This window comes from Martes martes, assembly GCF_963455335.1.
Source record: "Martes martes genome assembly, chromosome: 5".
NCBI lineage: Eukaryota > Metazoa > Chordata > Mammalia > Carnivora > Mustelidae > Martes > Martes martes.
In genome coordinates this window covers 46,959,984-46,971,924 of record NC_137892.1, presented here as the reverse complement: position 1 = coordinate 46,971,924, position 11,941 = coordinate 46,959,984, and positions in this window count along the sequence as shown.

Here is an 11,941-nt window from a genome sequence, read left to right as displayed (position 1 = left end):
CCCCCCACCCCAACATGGGGCTGATTCTGGGACTCCAGGATCATGACCTGAACTGAAGGCAGATGCCTAACTGACTGAGGCACCCGGGCGCCCCCGTGTGTTCATTTTTACCTAAGGTTTTATTGTTGCTATTTTTGTTGTTGAGTTGTATGAGTTTCTTAGATATTTTGGATATTAATCCTTCTTCAGATATATATTTTGAAAATATTTTCTCCCATTCTGCACACCGCCTTTTCGTTCTAATAGTACCTTTCACTCTGCAGACGCTTTTCATTTTGATGTAGCCTCATTTGTTGATTTTTGCTTCTGTTGCATGCACTTTGGTGTTAGACACAAAAAAATCAGTGACAAGATCCAGTCAAGGAGCTTTTTCCTTATGCTTTCTCCTGGGAGTTTTATGGTTTCCAGTCCTATGTTTAAGTCTTTAATCTATTTTGAGTTAATTTTTGTGAGTGGTGTAAGATAGGGGTCCAAATTCACTTTCCTGCTTGTGATTGTCCAGTTTTCCCGGTACATTTATTAGAGACTATCCTTTCCCCACTGAATATTCTTGGCTCCCTTGTCAAATATTAGTTTGTACGTATGTAGGGGTTTATTTCTGGGCTCTTGATTCTGTTCCACGGATGTGTCTATTTTTATGCCAGTACCATACTGTTTTAATTATTATGGGTTTGTTGTATAGCTTGACACCAGGAAGTGTGATTCTCCTTTTTGTTCTCCTTTTTTTAGGATTGCTTTGGCTACTGGGGTCTTCTGTGGTTCCATACACATTTTAGGATGTTTTTTCTATTTCTGTGAAAATGCATTGAAATTTTGATGAGGATTGCATTGAATCTCTAGATGGCTTTGTGTGGTATGGACATTTTCGTAATATTAAATCTTCTGATTCATGAACTGGGATATCTTTCCATTTGTTTGTGTCCACTTCAATTGTCTGTACTTTCATCAAAGCCTTTCAGTTTTCAAATCTTTCACTTCTTTGGCTCAATTTATTCCTAAGTATTTTGTTCTTTTTGACACCATTACAAATGGAATTTTTAAAAATTTCTTTTTCAGATATTTAGTTGTTAGCATGAAGAAATGCAAATGATTTCTGCATGTGGGTTTTCTTCCTGCAAATTTACTGACTTTGTTGATTAATTCCAACAGCATTTTGGTTGAGTCTTTAGGATTTTCTATTCTGTATATAAGGTCATATCATCTGCAAACACAGATAGTTTGACTTGTTCCTTTCCAGTTTGGAAGCTTTTTATTTCTTTATCTTGCCTAATTGCTGTAGGAAGGACATCCAGTACTGTGCTAAGTAAGTGTGGTGAGAGAGTGGGCACCTTTGTCTTTTTCTGATCCTAGAAGGAAAGTTTTAACCTTTCATTGTTGAGGATGATACAAGTTTGTTACATATGGTCTTTATCATGTTGAGGTATGTTCTTTCTATATCCAATTTGTTGAAGATTTTTATAATGAAAGGATGTTGTATTCTGTCAAATGCTTTTTCTGCATCTATTGAGATTATCTAATTTATAAATCTTTTATCAGTTATTAGATTTTAATTATGACCACGAAGTAAAGATTGATACATTTCAACAAAAGAAATCTAGTTATTGAATGTAAATGGATTACTAAGAATACAAAAGACTCTAGATTCAGTATAAATGTGTATTAGTAATAGTAATAATACAAACATTTATTGAGCACTTATTAGGTGTCAGTCTCTTCCAATACTAAATTCTCAATCATAAATATTACCTAGGTAAATATGTATTAAGAGGAAATATTAACTGAGAATTGATGGCATTAGTAGGTTATTTCCCAAAAAAACCAGTTTACTCATTACAGACAGATCCTCCAATTAAGCAGTTTTGCCACACACCCTGAATACTGGTGCACCCATCATTTGGGGGTGGATTATAGAATCCTCAGGGTAATGAGAGAGTGAAAGACTTTCAGAACCATCCTCCAGTGTGAGAACAAAGCTCACTCTGACATCATCTCTGATGAATGGGAATCTGTCCTAGTTTTAAACATGTTACATTTCAGCAATTCTAGACACCTGGGAGAAGGAGGGAAGGCCAATAAGCTTAATAATAATCTAGATGTTAAGAAATTACTCATTCACTGGCAACCAAGATTAATAGTTTGCTTCTTCTTGACATTTTAATTTTGCCTCTTCAGGACTTTAAAGAAATTCTGAAGTCCCTTGCGGTCCAATCCCAAATAACTTATACATGTAGGTAGATATTATTGCCCTGATAAAAGATTCTTTTATCTTTTAATATCTTTTCATATGCATATAAGATTTTTCCATATACTAAATAAAATACAGTGGATTTCTAAAATTCATCTGAGTTTTTTTTACCACATTATATCCTACAGCTTGAGTACTCCTGGCAAACTGACCTGTTTTGATTTCTACTAACTCCAAGAATGTCCTTAATGGGAAAGGAACTGAAAACATCATTCTCCCCATAGCAACAAATGAATTAGTCATTTCTCTGATATACATTAAGACTTCCTGATTGAATTCTTCTCATCAATGTGATTTTTTTTTAAAGGCTCATTTTTTTAAAGATTTTTTATTTATTTATTTGACAGACAGAGATCACAAGTAGGCAGAGAGGCAGGCAGAGAGCGGGAAGCAGGCTCCCTGGGGAGCAGAGAGCCCAATGCGGGGCTCGATCCCAGGACCCTGGGATCATGACCGGAGCTGAAGGCAGAGGCTTTAACCCACTGAGCCACCAAGGTGCCCCATCACTGTGATCTTTTGATCCATTCTAATCCAGCGATGCTGGATAAATCATTTTAGATTCTGTGAATATAGACATTGTCATATATAAAAAAATTTCCTGCCTGACATAATGATCAGCTCAATATTGAATTAAAGAAAACACTAGGAAGCAGGGTTAAGAAATGACAACATGTGGCTTAGTTTCCTTGAGGGCATCTACCTTCCAAATTAATGATGATTCACTCGTAATATTTTTAATAATTTTATATGTATTTTTTAATATGTAATATATTCACAGAGCACAAAAGGCCAAGAGTACAAAATGGGACACATGGGAAAGTAAGTATCTCTCATCAGTGAACATGCCATTCACTGTTAGTGGGTGGATTAACCCTTTTGGACAGCAAACTGGCATTAGCTAGTAAAGTTGAAAGTGTGGAATTTCTACTTCTGTGAGTGGAAGACTAGGTAAATTTGACCAATTCTCCCAGTGACCATGAAAAAAGCTTGAAAGTGTTTAAAAAGAATCTTACCAAGTGCATCAAATAAGTAACAAGATGTCAAGGAGCGACATTCAAGATCCTTTTGAAAGAAATCTCAAAGAATTTGGGGTCCTGGGCACTTCAGAGGTGGAGACCCCAGGAATCCCTGTCTCACATGGGATGAAGCCCAAGGGGCCGCATCCCAGGAGGAAGGATAAATCAGAAAGGAAAACAGCCCATGCAGAATGCCGGCGAGCTTGAGTTCCTCAAGGAAACCCTTAAAAAGGAGGACAATTTTGACGCTTGATGAAGGGAATGATTTCCATAACATCATTTGCGCCTCAAATTGACTCTGGAAAGGAAGATGATGTGTATATAACCCTCTACCCTCATCCAGGTACGTAACTTCAGGAAACTGTAGCAATAGGTACCCGGAGACACGTGCCAGGATATTCCTTGCAGTGTGGTGATAACTAAAAACTAGAAATAATCCAAGTGTTCATCAACAAAATGTGATATTCATATAATCGAACACAACATAGAACAGGAAAAATAAATGAACTGTTCTTGTATGCACCGGTATAGACAAATCTCACAAATATAATATTCGGCAAAATAATGTAGCAAAAGATAATATGTAATGTGATACTAATAATGTAAGTTCTGAAACAAAAACCTCAGGGCACCTGGGGGGCTCAGTCAATTAAGCATCTGACTCTTGATCTCAGCTCGAGTCTTCATCCCAGGGTCTTGAGTTCAAGTTCAGCAATGGGCTCCACACTGGCCATGGAGTCTACCTAAAAATAAATAAACAAACAAACAAACAAACAAATAAACAAAACAAATTACAATATGTTATTTAGGAATAAACGCTTATGTAGTATATGTGTTCCCAAGCTTAAAAACAAGAGAACAACAAACATAAAATTCAGGGTAACAGTTGCCTCTGGCACAGGGCACTTCAGCCATAGTAATGATGTTCTCTTTAGAAATTGTCATTCTGGATCCTTCAAATCTGTCCTTGGCACGCAAATGCACTTTGGAAAGGCAAAGGGGACATTCCTTTTATAGGTTAGAAGGCCAGTCTGCAGTTTGTGCAATGGCTACTTTCCTTCTAGTTTGATCAGTACCCCCGGTACATGGTCCCAGAGGGTCTCACTGCAAAATGTGAATTTGTAGCCTCTCTCAGGTCACATCAGTTAGATATAGCCTACGGTATCCTTTTCTGTCTCATCAGTCCTTGGAATAACATTTGGTCAGGGAAATGCTTCCTCCAGAATCTAGGCTTAGCCGAGGTAGGTGTGAAACATGGGGAGAGAGAGAAGCAGCTGGCCTATGCCCACCTCTTTTCCCCCTGCAGATTTGTCTCTTGAAGCGAGATCAAGCTGAGGTTGAGGAGAGCTATAACTTTGAATGAATTTCAAGGTTTTTTCATTTATTATTACAGCAAACTATTCTATATGACAAAAACAGTGAGAATATTTTGAGATGGGAGTAATTAGAATTTTTTCTCATCTCTGAATAACCAGAACTATGGCGCCTGCCAGCCAGCTCCATGGGGTTGAACATTCAGGAATGGTATGGGTAAAGAGTAAATTTGCTTATGCAAACTTTTTTTTTTTTTTAAAGATTCTTTTTTTTTTTTTTTTTTGACAGATCACAAGTAGGCAGAGAGGCAGGCAGAGAGAGAAGGGAGGAAGCAGGCTCTCTGCTGAGCAGAGAGCCCGATGCGAGGCTCGATCCCAGGACGCTGGGATCATGACCTGAGCCGAAGGCAGCGGCTTTAACCCACTGAGCCACCCAGGCGCCCCAAGAGTAAATTTGCTTAAACAAGAGTCCCACCTAACATGCCGATTGTACAGTAATTGGGTACAAAAACTGATTCCTGGATTAAGCCAAGCTTTCTGGTCCCTCTGGAAAACATGCTGACTGATAAGACCTCACAGCACACTGGGTCCTGGTGTGCCAGAGAACTGTGTGCTCCCAGCTGAGGTAAAGGCTGGCCAGGAGTCAGTTGTGTTTGTTCCCCACCTGTTAATGTCAGTTGTGTCCTTGATGTAGTTAGGTTGTTGAAGTGTGATGAAACAATGGGTAGTAAAGGGAAGTTGTTGTTGCATCTATGAAGATCAAGCTGATTATTTTGGAAAATCTTGATAAAGTTCAATAGAATTGGGTGTGAATACAACCGCTGCGAAAGACTGAGAAAAAATAAAAGAATATAGTAGGGTGCTGTGTTTAGATTGTTTCACCAAAATCCTTACAGTCTTCCTCTTAAATGAGCAATGTGTAAAACTTAAAGAATCTGAGGCAATTATTTCCAGGTCCTTTCCAACTGTGTCATTTTGTGATTTTTTTACACATAAAAGTATATCATCCTTATAAAACTAGACAGGATTTGTAAAATGCATTTAGTCTCTGAAAATGTGCTATATGTAACAGATAACTTTAAATATACAAAGGAAGAATGATGCAACAAATATCTTAGGTTTTAGATTTCTTTTTTTTTTTTTAAAGATTTTATTTATTTATTTGAGAGAGCGAGATCACAAGTAGGCAGAGTGGCAGGCAAAGAGAGAAGGGGGAAGCAAGCTCCCTGCTGAGCCCCAATGCAGGGCTCAATCCCAGGACCCTGGGATTATGACCTGAGCTGAAGGCAGAGGCTTTAACCTACTGAGCCACCCAGGCACCCCAAGGTTTTAGATTTCTTTTTTTTTTTTAAGATTTTTATTTATTTATTTTTTTATTTATTTGACAGAGAGAGAGAGATCACAAGTAGGCAGAGAGGCAGGCAGAGGAAGAGGGGGAAGCAGGCTACCCGCTGAGCAGAGAGCCTGATGTGGGGCTCGATCCCAGGACCCTGAGATCATGACCTGAGCCGAAGGCAGAAGCTTAACCCACTGAGCCACACAGGCACCCCAGGTTTTAGATTTCTTGATAGAAATACTCTTGCATACTGCTTGAATTGAATTCACAGTCCCTTTAGGCTAATTAGGTTTGGAACCAATAAATACTTTGACAGAAGCTAAAACTATTGATTGCATTATTCAATCTGTAAATGGTGACATTTTTAGGATTGCTTTTGTCAAATTGACAATCTCTTTTACGCCTCTCTGAAAAATGGGATCCTAAACTTCAAAAGTACATGTTCATTCCTATGTGTTTTGATCACATAGATCTTCCTTAAAAAGTGATTTAGGAAGTGTCAATTTGTTCACTGATATCAAACTTGTGAATTTGGGAAAAGGAGTTTCTCAGATTTAAAAAAAACTTGAAACCACTCTTCTAGATAATACCTAAGGCCCTACCATTTCTAAGGTTCCACTTTTCACTCAAGGACTGCAAGCTCTCCTTTCTCTATACCATATTTTACAAGATGGAAAATACATAAATGTTTTAAGAAGTATGAACTCCATTATAAAGTTGACTCAGAATGTTGGTTCAATGAGGTACTACTATACATAGATCACTACTTTAGAGACTGAGAAGACAACAAAATAAAAAGAATTTAGTCACATGGCTCCTGACCTCACCTTGCCTAGGAAAACAGCATACAAATTCATTGACAGGACTTTCTTTTTCCAATTGCAACCCCCTGTGTGTCTTCTGTGTTTTCTGTCCATACATCTCTGTCTTTGTATCGGCAAACAAAGGAGGATACTTTCAACATTAACTTGAAATCTTAGGTATATCTCCACAGAATGAATAAAGCATTGCCCTAACTTGTTAGTAGCATTGGATTTTTGGTTCAGGAATTCAACTACATCTACAATTAAAGTGAGGTTTGATGAAAGAAAAATGTTTCTGATGACCTCACTGTCACAAGAATCTTCTTCAATTAATCCATTTTCTTTTTGCTACAATACATGGGTAGTTTGTCAACATGTTTAACTCATGGGATCTGCCATTTTCTATCTGTAAGGGTTCATTCAGCTCTCTAACCAGGATTTGATAATCTGTGGAATGGAAATAAACACGCCAAGCATAAAGAGTGCTGTGCAGAGTGACTACTGGAAACAGACGTGGGGAGGTGATTGCTGAAGTGTTTGATGCTGTGTGAAGGGATAGTGTTTTGTTTTGTTTTAATTTCACTGTTATTACTGAATCAATGCTGTGTCATGTTTAACCCATATATATAAATCATATATATAAATCAACTGATGAAGATTCACTTCTAATTTTGGTTATGAGATACAAATGTTGACAACCCCAAGAAACACAAGATAATAATTACCTAGTAACAGGCATTTTTTTAGACCTACTAAATCTATATCTGATTCATAAATTTACATTTTAAAGGAGGACCCCAGGGGTGCCTGGGTGCCTTAGTCAAATGGCTGCCTTCAGCTTAGGTTATGATCCCGGGGTCCTTCCTGGGATTGAGCCCCAGGGCTGGGCTTCCTGCTCAGGAGGGAATCTATTTCTCCTTCTCCCTCTGAGCCTCCCACCTGCAATTGTGTTCTATCTCTCTCTTTTTCAAATAAATAAATAAAATTTAAAAAAATAAAGGACTTCATATAACTCTTAAGCACACAACTAGTTTAGAACCAGTAGAAATAGGGCTTTTTATTTTAGTAATTGCTGTGTGTTGAGCCCTTCCAAATCTTAAGGAACACTATAGGGCTGTTAGGAATATACTGGTGGTTGAAAAGATTGCTTTGGTATCAGTGAAAAATGTATCATTATGACATTGTGGCTTGAGGTAAAATTATGACATTGCCTATTGAGAAAGGTGAAAACCTTCAGTTGACTGACCCAGGAGTTTCAAGGATAACTGGAGTTGCCAAGTAGGTTATGACACATGCCACTTTGAAGCTTGCTGAGTGATTCTTATCACATGATGGGGTCTTCGGGGACCTGTCAAATTCCCTGAGGACACAGAGGACAGGACACTGTCCCATTAAATGCATGAATCAGTACAGGGATCTTGAAAAACACAAATGAAAGCCAGACAGAAGCTCAAATGCTAGTCTCGAATACCAATCCTAGGGTCAGAATTTCCCATCAAATATCATTTAACAGCAACAATAAAATAGAATATCCCTAAGTAGAGAAAATTTATTTGTATGGAATAATGTAAAGCAATACCAGATGCTTTAAAAAACTAATGCTGATTATTTGGTTATTTATTATCTCTATGTTCTGATTTTAAAGTCTAAGTCTACAGTTTGTTTTTCCTATATAACCATGATTTTCCTATAAAACCCTGTTTTAAACTATACTATGAGAGACACCTGGGTAGCTCAGTCAGTTGGGCATCTGCCTTTGGCTTGGGTTGTGATTCCAGGGTCCTGGGATCGAACAACCCCATCGGGCTCCTTGCTCAACAGGGAGCCTGTTTCTCCCTCTCCCGTTCCCCCTGCTTCTGCTCTCTCTCTCTTGCTGTCAAATAAATAAGTAAAATCTTTAAAAAAGTACTTAAACTGCACTATGAGAACTAAATTCAGTTGTAGAAACATGAATAAATACTTCAAAAGCCAGAGTAGCAAGGCTCGAAGGTAAGGAAGGACGATCCTAATTGTTAGTTACCACAAATCTCAATAAGTAGGTCAGTGTCTCCAGGAGGAATAATCAGATCTCTGGGAACAAACAAAGACGACCTAAGGGACACCCAGGCAGACAGGTGGCTCCTAGGTGATCAGTTTCAGAGCCTCAGCTACATATGTACCCTATCCAAACAGGGTCTGAGAACACCCCTGGGGGTTGGGATGATACAGGATCTCCTTTCCACCTTTGCTTTCACTTTACGGGGAAAAAAAAAAAGGCCAACCTCTCTCCACGGCTATTCTTACTATAAAGCAATCCCTCCATTGAGAAAACCTCCATGATGCAAATAAAGAGAAAGGTGAACTATTTTTGTTGATATTGAGAAAGTGAAGACCTCTAAAGATTGGGTAACAAATCCTTCTTCTTTTCAAAATGATTTCCAAATCTTTGCTTTCAATAAAATTAAAGCCAAATCTAGATACTAGATAATTAAAAATACTTCTAACTGATACATTGCTAGGTGATTTTTGGCATCTAAATGGCAAGGAGTTCAAAGAATTCAGTGACATTGTAAGAACAAAACTCATGACATTCTCCACCAATAACTTACGGGAACAAAGTTTTTCAGCGCTTATATAAAAATAATTCAAAATGGAAATAAAATTGATACTGAATCCTGACTCATTCTAGTAATAGTCACACACAGATGCAGTGCCTGAAGAATAAGACTCATCCTCTTAATAGATGCATAATGTTAAATAACTTAATCATCAAAACTTGTAATATATTTTTGTTGTTTTGATCAATGGTGCACTGGTTATGATTAAAATGATAGTGCCAGCCAGAAGTTTTTAAATAATTTTTTATTTTTTTATTAACATATAATGTATTGTTAGTCCCAGGGGTACAGGTCTGTGAATCGCCACCGCACTTCACTTCACAGCACTCACCATAGCACATACCCTCCCCGATGTCCATAACCCCACCACCCTCTCCCTCCCCCTCCAACACCCCCCCAGCAACCCTCGGTTTGTTTTGTGAGGTTAAGAGTCTCTTATGGTTTGTCTCCCTCCCGATCCCATCTTGTTTCATTTATTCCTTTCCTACCCCCTCAAACCCCCCACGCTGCATCTCCACTTCCTCTTATCAGGGAGATAGTATGATAGTCGTCTTTCTCTGATTGACTTACTTCACTAAGCATAATACCCTCTAGTTCCATCCACGTCGTCGCAAATCAGCCAGAAGATTTTTTAAATACTTAAGCCTTATGGTCATTGGAAATTAAATTTTCATTTATATTTCCATTTACATGCATATTTTTGTTACAGGAAATCATGGCAGTGTAAAGCCTTTCAATCATAAAATGTATTATATTAGGTTAAAGATGGATGGAGGAAGTTAAGTGGGGAGGAAGGAGAAATTTCCAATTATTTAAAAAGAACATGTTCATCTTTTTAGTATAAATATGCTAGATATCAAATCTTTATGACATTCATATTCTACTGGACATATTTAAAAACGTAATATAGGAATTTTAAATGTCAATATTTACAACATGTCAAAATTGACATCATTTGTAACCATTAAAAACTATCTCGGTATTTTAGATATTTAAAATTTGGGGGTAGATTTAAATTTTCTAAATATTAGAAAGATATATACTGCTTCAAAATGATTTTATAGGACACAGCAGCAAAGCAGTTAAGAGCATTGGTAGGCCAGGAGTAGTCTGCAGCTGTCTGCAGATGCCTGGTTCTATAAATACACACATGTCTAGATTGCTGTGCGGACTGTCCCGGCTGCAGAAAAGGTCCCAGTCCAGGCAGAGGCCCAGACTGAGTAAGTCTGAGGTGGACCAGCTCTTGAGATGGATCAGGCAGTCCTTGGGAGTAGTCCAATGCCAGGAGGCTAAGGATTACAATGTAAGAAACACACTTTGATCTAGGTTTCCCTTCTTCCTAGTTTTGAGAAGCACGGTGGCTCAGATGTGTACCTTTATCCATATGCATTTTAGTAATCCAAAAGTTACTGCCTTGCAACTTGAATTCTTAAACTTATGGGACCGTTGCCCTTCTATATTACTTCCTCATTACTGTCCATTTATTTCCTCTCAAAGTTCATCTGTGACAATGGCATGAAGCCACCTAAGAAGCTATAGAAACCGCTGAGGTCCCTCTCCTGCGCTCCACCTGAATAGTCATTCATTCACTTATTCCTTTATTCAGGGCGCGGGCTGGGGCCTGGAGACCTGAAGAAGAATCAGACAAACTCCTTGTCCTCAAGGAGTGCTGAGTGCAGGGATTGATTCAGCCATGCGAACCAATCATTTTAATACATTCTGTAAAGGTCGGAACAGAGAAGAGAATGAAAGCCTTTGGGGACATAAGTAATAAGCTACAACCTCTGCTTTCAAGGGCTGGAAAGGCTTCTATGAGGAACTGAGGGATCTAAGTTGGAGCCTAAAACAGCAACATGGGAGGAGAATTGAGCAAATCACCAGCCATAACACACACATACACACACATGCACACGTGCATGCACACATGCATGCACATACACACGCACGCGCATGCGCGCGCACACACACACCTATTTGCATTGCAATTCTTACACCAACTATCCAGAATACGTGCAGAATTCGTAGGTCAAGGGCACAGCCTCCCACAGAACAGCCCTTACTTCCGACCTCAGTTGCAAGTTTAGGGGTTCCCCATCACCTACACTTCTGACAAGCTGGCTACAAATTCAGGGGTTCCCACAACACTGTCAGGTTTGATTATGTGCTAAAGTAATTCATGGGGGGCGCCTGGGTGGCTCAGTTGGTTAAGCATCTGCCTTTAGCTCAGGTCATGATCCCAGGGACCTGGGATCAAGCCCCATGTTTTATTACTAAGGTATCATTGAATCATCCACTCAAGAGACAGAAGTCAATCTCCAGCCCACTTCTGTCCTCAGAGGTCAGGCTGATATCATGCGGCTCTAAACTCCAGGTTTCTAATGACATGGGTGTTTTTTTGGGTTCACGGCCCCTATCGCATTAGCATAAACTCAGGGATGGTCCAAGGGGTTCACTATGAATACTGAACAGTCCCATTACTCAAGAAATTCCACAGATTTAGAGGTTATCTCTCAGGAGCCAGGGACAAAAACTGGCCAAATTCTTTATTATATGACATTATTCTTAAAATGCTTTCATTACCTTCAGGATATAGATCAGCACAGTCTAGATGGTCCCGCATGGTCATTTTCC